Below are 9,535 nucleotides of genomic sequence, written 5' to 3'. Positions count from 1 at the left end.
TTTTCTGAACGTGTTTGCTGCTTTCCAATTCTGTTTCAGCTCGAAGGTAGTAGAAAAACGCGTTATGTGTTACAAGTCCTGGCGCGAAAGACCTTTCTCGCCACGTGAGTGCACGCCGAGATCCGAGTTACGTCATCCCACTTCGTCATTTCCATTTATCGTCGCAGCTGGTTGCGGGGTAATCAAGCGCCATCAGCACTGTGGACTACCTGGCGATGGAAATTGCATTTACCCTCTTCAAAAGTGAGAACCTGACCTCGCCGCATTCGGTAAGTTTCCCCCGATTTTCTCCCAATTAGAGTCCTTCGAATGACCTCAAAAGTGGTCGTTATTTGCACAAAAATGAAACGGCCAGGGGCCATTGTGCTCACCGTATACATCTTTTAGTAGGCAGGATCATGCTTAGTTTAGAGGTGAATATGGTGAACACAATCAGGCATGAAGACTTTTTTTAGATGTGTATTGATTTTTAGATGTGTATTGATGTCAAGTAATAAGACAGGGCAGTATATATAAGTTTATGATCCAACCAATAATTGTCTATGACATCAACAAGATCAATATCGTGTGATTGCTAAGAGTCCCTGCAATAAAAAATTCATCGAAAAAAAGTCATTAATAAGCAAGATATTGCACGTCCTACTTTTTCAGTTTTGACCCCCTGGTGGCCAAATCAAGAATCAGATGAGGCCAAAATTCGGTGTCAGAGATTATCTGATGTAGGGGGTTACATGTACCAACTTTCAAGTTCATAGCTTCAGCAGTTAAGAAACGTGCCATAGTTACACTCTAATGGCCAATTTACGCCATTTGACCTCTCTGACCTAGAAAAGGAGGTCAAATCCAAAAATCGTAGGACATGTGGTGTATCCTTGCTAGAAGTCCCTGCCATAAAAATTTTATCGAAAACAATTCACTCAAATAAGCAAGATATTGCACTTCTTCCTTTTTCCATTATGGCCCCCTGGTGGCCGAATAAAGAATCAGATCAGGCCAAAATTCGGCATCAAAGGTTATCTGATGTAGGGGGTTATATGCACCAAGTTTCAAGTTCATAGCTTTACTGGTTAAGAAACGTGCCATAGTTTACACTCCAACGGCCAATTTACGCCATATGACCTCTGTGACCTTGAAAAGTAGGTCAAATTGAAAACCCGTAAGACATGTGATGTATTCTTCCTAAGAGTACCTACCATAAAAATTAGATATCCACTTTTGGCCCCCTGGTGGCAAAGTTGAGAATCAGATCAAACTGAAATTCAGCACCAGAGGCTATGTGATATAGGGGGTTATATGTACCAAGTTTCAAGTTCATAGCTTTAGTGGTTAAGAAACGTGCCATAGTTTACACTCTAACGGCCAATTTACGCCATATGACCTCTGTGAACTTGAAAAGCAGGTCAAATTAAAAACCCGTAAGATAGAAGATGTATATTTGCTATGAGTACCTACAACACCAGTTTCATCGAAAACAAGTCACTAATAAGCGAGATATCACACTTTTTAGATATCGACATTTGGCCCCCTGGTGGCCAAGTTGAGAATCAGATCAGACCGAAATTCAGTGTCAGAGGTCACCTGACCTAGGGGGTGCTGTGTACAAAGTTTTAAGTTCATAGCCCTAGCGGTTAAGAAACGTGCCACTGTTTTTTAAATAGGATACGACGACGGACGACGACGACGGACGACGGACACTGCGGTATTACATAAGACTCCCCTACGGTGAGCCAAAAATCAAGAAAATGTAAGATACAGGTCAGAAAAGACAAAAGGGAAAAGATAAAAAATAATAAAATAAAAAAATATTTTTGGCCGTCCCTGACCGGGGTTTGAACTCACGACCTTTGGATTGCCACAACACGAAAAACACAAAACATGCAATTTCGGCCATATCTGTGTCTGCGTTGTGACCTCTGTGACCTCGACAAGTAGGTCAAATTAAAAACCCATATGATATATGATGTATCCTTGCTATGAGTACCTACCACAAAAGTTTTATCGAAAACAAGTCATCAATAAGCGAGATATCACACTTTTTAGATATCCACATTCGACCCCCTGGTGGCCAAATTGAGAATCAGATCGGACCGATATTCAGCACAAGAGGTTATCTGATATAGGGGGTTATATGTACCAAGTTTCAAGTTCATAGCTGTGGCGGTTGAGAAACGTGCCATAGTTACACTGAAACAGCCAATTTATGCCATTTGACCTCTGCAACCTTGAAAAGTAGGTCAAATTAAAAACCCGTACGATAATGATGTATCCTTGCTATGAGTACCCACCACGAAAGTTTTATTGAAAACAAGTTATTGATAAGCGAATTATCACACTTTTTAGGTATCCACATTCGGCCCCCTGGTGGCCAAGTTGAGAATCAGATCAGACCGAAATTCAGCACCAGAGGTTATCTGGTATAGGGGGTTATATGTACTAAGTTTCAAGTTCATAGCTGTGGAGGTTGAAAAACGTGCCATAGTTACACTGAAACAGCCAATTTACGCCATTTGACCTCTGTGACCTTGAAAAGTAGGTCAAATTAAAAACCCGTATGATATATGATGTATCCTTGCTATGAGTACCTACCACAAAAATTTCATTCCAAACAAGTCATTAATAAGCGAGATATCACACTTTTTAGATATCTACATTCGGCCCCCTGGTGGCCAAATTAAGAATCAGATCGGACCGAAATTTAGTGTCACAGGTCATCTGACCAAGGGAGTCCTGTGTACAAAGTTACAAGTTCATAGGCTTAGCGGTTAAGAAACGTGCCACTGTTTTTGAAACAGGATACGACGACGACGACGGACGACGACAGACGACGACGGACGACGGACACTGCGGTATTGTAAAGACTCCCCTACGGTGAGCCAAAAAGTATGCTGAACATAATGAATCCGCTGCCTTTGCGTAATTTTTCGCAGACGCCAAGAAAATAGCCTGGAGAGCTAACTCCAGTCAAATCGGAATCAACATGGGAAAAGCGCGATAATTCAGTCAGATTTTGAATTTCTCCTTTTTTTGTGAAATTTGTTGATGGAAACTAACTATATAAAACAGGAGGTGACTGGGCAGCCGACAGCTGGGTAATATTTCCCTTAATAATGCCAATGGTCCTTTAAACCAGAGTCTTTCAAAAAAAGAGTCAGGTCACGGCAAGTTCCCTTTGATCCCACAGCTCTCTCGGGCAATTAACTGGAAGCCATGATGAAGCCCTTTTTAATTCAGCTACAAACTGATCTGAGGTGCAAAACAATGCTGGAACGCCCAAAATTCAACGAAAAATATTTACTCTCCACATGAGGTACACATATGATTTATCTGGTTACAAATACATGCAACAATATATCATGTTGATGAGAACGATCTAAGAATTTAGGCAGATGTGTTGATTAGCTGCTATTTGCCAAACATAACAATAATCAAACCACAATTAAGCTGCATGCACTCTCATCTGTTTGCAATTTGTTAAAAAAATCCATAATCAGGTTGTAATCAATGGCAACATATACCGTAAATTGTTTCTGATGAGGTGACTCCAAAATTGATGTACACAATGTTTGTAAGGTTTAAGCCAAATTGCATGTTCAACAATATTGGAACGGTATACCTCACACAACTTTGTGCTTATAGGTGTGCCAAAACAAGCTCATCGATGGGAAAATGAACCGTTTTCTAATCTAAATATACTAGAAACTTGGCTTCAAAATAATAAAACTATCAAATATCCCATTGAATAACAGTTATATACATTGAATAAGAAAATTTTTAATAGATGTGAAATGGGTTTTCTAAACATGTGAATATCTAACCACAAAAAACGAGACGTTTTGCATTTTTTTCAGTTTTTTTTTAGTTTTTTACCGCGAACGCAAAATTAAACCTGCTATAAAACTAGTTGCAGTCAGTCAAAATTAATAAGATATGAATATCCCATTAGATAACAGCAAATGTAATCATATGATACCCTTAGATGGTCCATTAAGCACCGACAACATACTAAACTGCTAACCACAAAAACATGTGATGATTTGGAATAGAAAAACGCCTTTCGATAATTATTCTCTAACTAGTGCCATCACTTCTCCTCAAAACTGTCGAAAAGCAAAATTATAAATACGCTTTTCGTATAAGTTTCATCTTTGACATTATATATAAATAGTTTTATGGAGATTCAGTGACTTTGAAGCAGGCGTTTGCTTTAAAACGGGCTGTTTGTAACGGCCATGTTCAGCTGATCGAAGAATTATTGTTCAAAGTCCAGTTGTGCGTAATTGGCTTGGGTGTACCACGTGACCCGAGAGAGCTCTGTCCCAACGCGCGTCATTCGAAATGGTCGTTGGCTTTGATGTTAAAGCCATAGATCTATGTTCCCCAGTTGCCCGACTTGAAAGACTCTGTTTAAACGAAGGAAAGTGTGTGAGTAAAGTTGGAAAATGTGTCCGCTGTGCGATATCAGATATCCTAAGTTAACACCAGACGGCGCTACCTGCGTAATTCTCGTAGTCCAGTCGTTCTTTCGTTAGGAAGCGAACAGCGCAGACCTTATCCAGGACCTCATTTGTAACAAAAAGTATTTGAAATAATCAGTGGTTCGCTGGGTAATCGGACCAAAGATATGAAATAAACTAGTCTGCTGGGTGGTCAGACATTAGAGAAAATAATCAGAGATCCGCTGGATCACACTAAAGATAAAAAAGTCTAGTCTGCTGGGTGGATCAGACATTAAAGAATATAATCAGGTTCGCTGGGTGTTCGAACCAAAAATAAACATAATCTATAAGTCTGCTGGGTGCTCAGACAGAACTATAATGAAAAGGAGAGTACCGTAAATGAGCATTTCTCGATCTCGAAATGTCTGGGTGACTATCGGTATGAACTCGATTCTAATACAGAAGGGCCAAGAATAGTCTGCCGGGTGGTCAGACTTGGAGAATAACTTGCAATATAATATATTTTATAGGCAAAGCCTCGGTTCTAATTGGTCTGTCCCCCTTATCCAGGACTTCTAAGTCTCAGTGAATTTTCACGCGGATAGGGCGGACAAGATTGATTGGAACCTAATAAAACAACCAACGCCCAACAGACATAAAGCACGCAAAAGAGCCTCAAATTTATTAAATGGTTACATCACTCCTGGCACAAACGGTAGGCGTAAACCGCACTCTGTCCTAGGCAAGCGCTGAATGGATAGGTTCCACACCATTGCATCAAGCGTGAGCATATCACACCCGTGCTAAAAGAACTGCACTGGCTTCCGATTGAGGCACGGGTTCAGTTCAAGGTGCTACTTCACTGTTTCAAGGTGCTCCACGGACTGGCCCCTGGTTATCTTCATCTACCTCTCGCAGAAACTGTTCGTCATACGAGGTCCTCATCTGGTGTCAGGTTGCTAGCAAAACGCACCAGGACCTCGTATGGCGACAGAGCCTTTTCTGCATGTGCCCCTTTCCTATGGAACCAGCTCCCCCCTGAAATCAAATCAATCCAAAGTACCAATATTTTCTCCTTCAAGCGTCAGCTGAAGGCATGGCTATTCCGTGGAGCATTTTGAGGAGTAGCGCCTTGAACACGTTTTTTCACGGTGGTAAGGCGCTCTATATAAATTTTACATTACATTACATCAGCCAGGCGGGTTCAAGTCAACCCTTTCAAGGGAATGAAAAGATTGACGTAATCTTTCCCCTCAAATGTCGACAGCCAACACAGACGACCTCACTTCTACTCGTATTGGGGAACAGTCAACATGGCGTGCCACGATGACCAGCAGCAGGCAAGCAGCTTGAAGCCACGCCTGTGGCTAAACACGAACGCTAACCTTCACGGGAAGGACTTGCTACAACTGATTGGGAAAAACCGGGCGTATGACGAGACAGCAATCGAAGTATCGCTCCGTGCACCTGAGCTCCTAGCTTCGTTCAAAGAAAAACACCTTCCCCACATCTACAGTCCGCCCGAACTATTTCAAGAATTCAAAAGATTAACAGCCTTTGACCTAGAGGTAAGCTAACACATTTCTTTAAAAAATCTTCAGAGAACGACTAACCTCAGTATCAATAAATGACAACCTAGTCCCTAGGCTAATTTGGGGGAGTCAATTTCACGATCAAACTCGCGCTATCATTGCCATTCCGAGTCCGATAATACCAACGGGAGACCCCATTCCGTTAAAAAAATCTATTCAACGTTCACGCCCGAAACAGTTGACGAAAGAGAAAGTCGTATCTTACTAAGCAAAGTACCAACCAAAAATTGCGAACATGGTACAACCAGGCCAAAAAACCCACCTCATGACGCTTAAAAAGAATGCTGAAAGCAACTGTTAAAAAAAGGAAGAAAAAGAAAACACCATTATGAAAAAAGAATGGTAACTAAATAGCGAGTCTTTACCTCATGTAAAGTCTGAACTAAAGCCGCATAATTGATTTTATGGATCGGCACGCACCTTTCCGGTTTTTATGAGCTCCGTTCAAAATTCAGTGGGATAAGCCAAGCTATACTCTTACTCTTAACAAAAATTTTAATCGCCACAGGCCACTCTGCAAGCTATACGGCCAAAAGACAACATGAACAACTGGAGACTGGTGTGTCATTCGGCAATCATATTTGCAAACGAAGAGGCCACCCTGCCGGGAACGCCCGTCGGACCGACCACCGAAAAAAGTTCTACGCCTACGCCAACGCAAGCACATAAGCAGAAACAGCCCCAAGGGAAGAAGGACCAAAACGAAAAGGCCAAGCCTGACGAGGAAGCTCATAAAGGGGATAAAGGGCTGAAACAGAGGAAAGTGCGGATGCCACAAGCACAAAACGACTTGCTGTTTTAGAGCAACAAATGAAAACGTGGAAGGAAACCTCCGGAAAGGTTAGTGGACACGGCTCTAGCGCAGGTGAGAGCATCAGCCGACAGGACCACCACCACTAACTCGGCCCTTATAGCAGCATTGGAAGTGCTATACGACACTGCGGTGATTCACAATCATGCCGAAAAAGAACACTTTAACATGGCCCTCAAGGCCGTCAGAGCTAAAGACAACGTGTCCTCGCCCTCCAAATGTAGTCTCAACTCAAGATTCAAATAATGAATTCACAAATAATTCTAACCCCTCGAGCCCGAACAACTACTGGCAACCTCAAAGATGGTGGGCCCCTCCACCACACTATGGCAACAATTTTAATGGTCCAACGTGGAGAAGAGGCTTCCAAAACAGGGGTAGGAACAATTTCTATTGGGGAAGTATTAGTCGAGGAAACCCAAGGCCAAGGCAATGCTATGTCTGTAAATCCACGGAACACTTCTTGGATAAATGCCCAAATATCGCGGCTTTATCGGCAAATTCTGAGGAAAAATAACCGATCATGAAAAATTGAAAGAAAAATAAAATTCTTAAACAAGAAACTAATGGGGAAATTAGAACCTTCCCTCTGAGACACTAGAGAAAAATAAATAAATAGATAAATAAAAATAGTTCAAAGGTCCTTCCCAAAATAATCAAGGACTCTCCGAATCTCACTTCCAGGAACTCCTAAGCTCCAGAAGCACACGCTCCCCTGCAAAAAGACAATTTCATTTTTTTTTTGGTTGTTTTTTTTAGGTAATCCCCGAATGGGAAACCACCCCGACTTCGACCCCATAAAAGCATCAGCACAGAAAAACGAAGTGACATGGAAAAATTGCAGGGTACACCCCCTCCCCACTCCACCCGAGACAAAACTACCAATTGAAAACGAAGACCTCACAGAAAGCAACTGGGAAACACTGCTACAAGCTTTTCCTCTCAGAGATCCAAATAGTTTTGTTGCTGGCATGTTGCACTCTCAAAAAGAAAATTGGAAATTTGTTACTGACTCAGTTGATAATGACTCGTCAAGACTCGTGATGGATTGGATAAACAACGGTGTAGACATAACGAAATACTTTAAACACTTCAAAGGAAACTTCAGAGGGAAGTCTTATAATCCTGACACTCCTCCTCCAGCAATCTTCAACAATCACAAATCCTGTGAATCATTCAAGGCCGAAATCACTCAACAAATTACTGAAAAATTGAAGAATGGGTCGTTAAGACTGTTGGGGAAAGTTGGAGAAGTAAATCCACCACATTTAGTAATGCTCTTGATTATGGTTCCACAAACCAACAAAAACAGGCTGTGTCACGATGAGAGATTTCTTAACTTATTCATAACCCCAATTAGCTTCAACTTAGAAACACTTCCCATTATTCAGAAACAAGTCTCCAAGGGAGATTTCATGGCAAGTACAGACGAAAAATCCGCCTACGACGGCATTTCATTATCAGAAATCTCCCAAACCTATTTCGAAATAGAATGGGGTGGCTGGTATTTCATTCACACAACCCTTCCTTTTGGATTCAAACTGAGTCCATATATCTACCAAACCACAGGCATGCAGGCTACAGAATATTTAAGGACTAGGGGCATAACTACGTTTCAGTACTTAGACGACAGATTCCTTGGCCCCTCGCAAGTAACAAATTCCCCATCCCAATTCAATAGCACGGGTATATCCTTATACACATCCACCGCCACCCTCTCGTTGCTAGGTTATACTTTCGCCTTTTATAAAATAATCTGGGTTCCTACTCAAGTGCTAAAACATCTTGGCTTTCTGCTTCATTCGGTGGAAATGCATTTCTCAATTCCGACCGCGAAATTAGAATCCTTCAAAAACCTCATGAACACATTGCTCGCTCAGTCCACGGTCCACATTAAGATCATACAAAGGTTTATGGGGAAATGCATATCTCCGTCATGTCATCTTACCAGCTAGGTCTACCACATTTGAACAATCTCGTCCCCATTAATCTCCCGCCGAGAATAACTTTCTGCACGTGACAACATGTGACGTCACATCCGCTGACCACCAACTCGTTCATTATTTTCTCGGCGCGGTCAAGTACACTTCGTGGTGCTTCCGTTTCTCCGTATTTCAAGTTTTCCCGTCGTTTTTTAGCGTTATGGATAGTTTTGGTGTTCCTGACTTCACTGCCGAAGTGGAAGTATTATCTTCGGATGTGGTAAGTCCTTTGGTTCAAGTTCTGTCAGACGGCCAAGTCTTCTGGTAAGAAGCCGGCTCATCCCGGAGGCAGTGCCGGGGCTCGCGGTGGCGATATTCCCACCGGGGCTGGCGGCCTTCATGTTGGGCCTACTTCTAGTATAGCTAGGAAGGTTTCCAAGCCTCGTAGGAAGGTTGTGAAGTTCACTCCTTCCGAGAAGAGGATGGCCTCTATGTTTTCTAAGCAGCTAGACGAGCTAAATGCTTCGTTTGGGCTGCAGGTTCAGCAACAACAGCAGCAGGTGAGCAACAATGGGGGTTTTATTCCCCCTTCTAGCATCCCATCTTTTGCGCCTGGTCAGCAGGCTCCGGCGCATGCGCGGCCTCGCTCGTCCACGTTGAGGGCTTCGGGAGCTTTTCAGGCCCGTCAGCCGGTGCTGAGGTTGGATGACCCTGAGGATATGGGAAGTTTAGCAGGTTCCCCCGCTAGGAATTGGCGGGAGGAGCGTTTTCGAC

The sequence above is a fragment of the Lineus longissimus genome, chromosome 6, assembly GCF_910592395.1.
Source record: "Lineus longissimus chromosome 6, tnLinLong1.2, whole genome shotgun sequence".
NCBI classification, from domain to species: Eukaryota; Metazoa; Nemertea; class Pilidiophora; order Heteronemertea; family Lineidae; genus Lineus; species Lineus longissimus.
Note: the sequence above shows the minus strand (reverse complement) of the source record.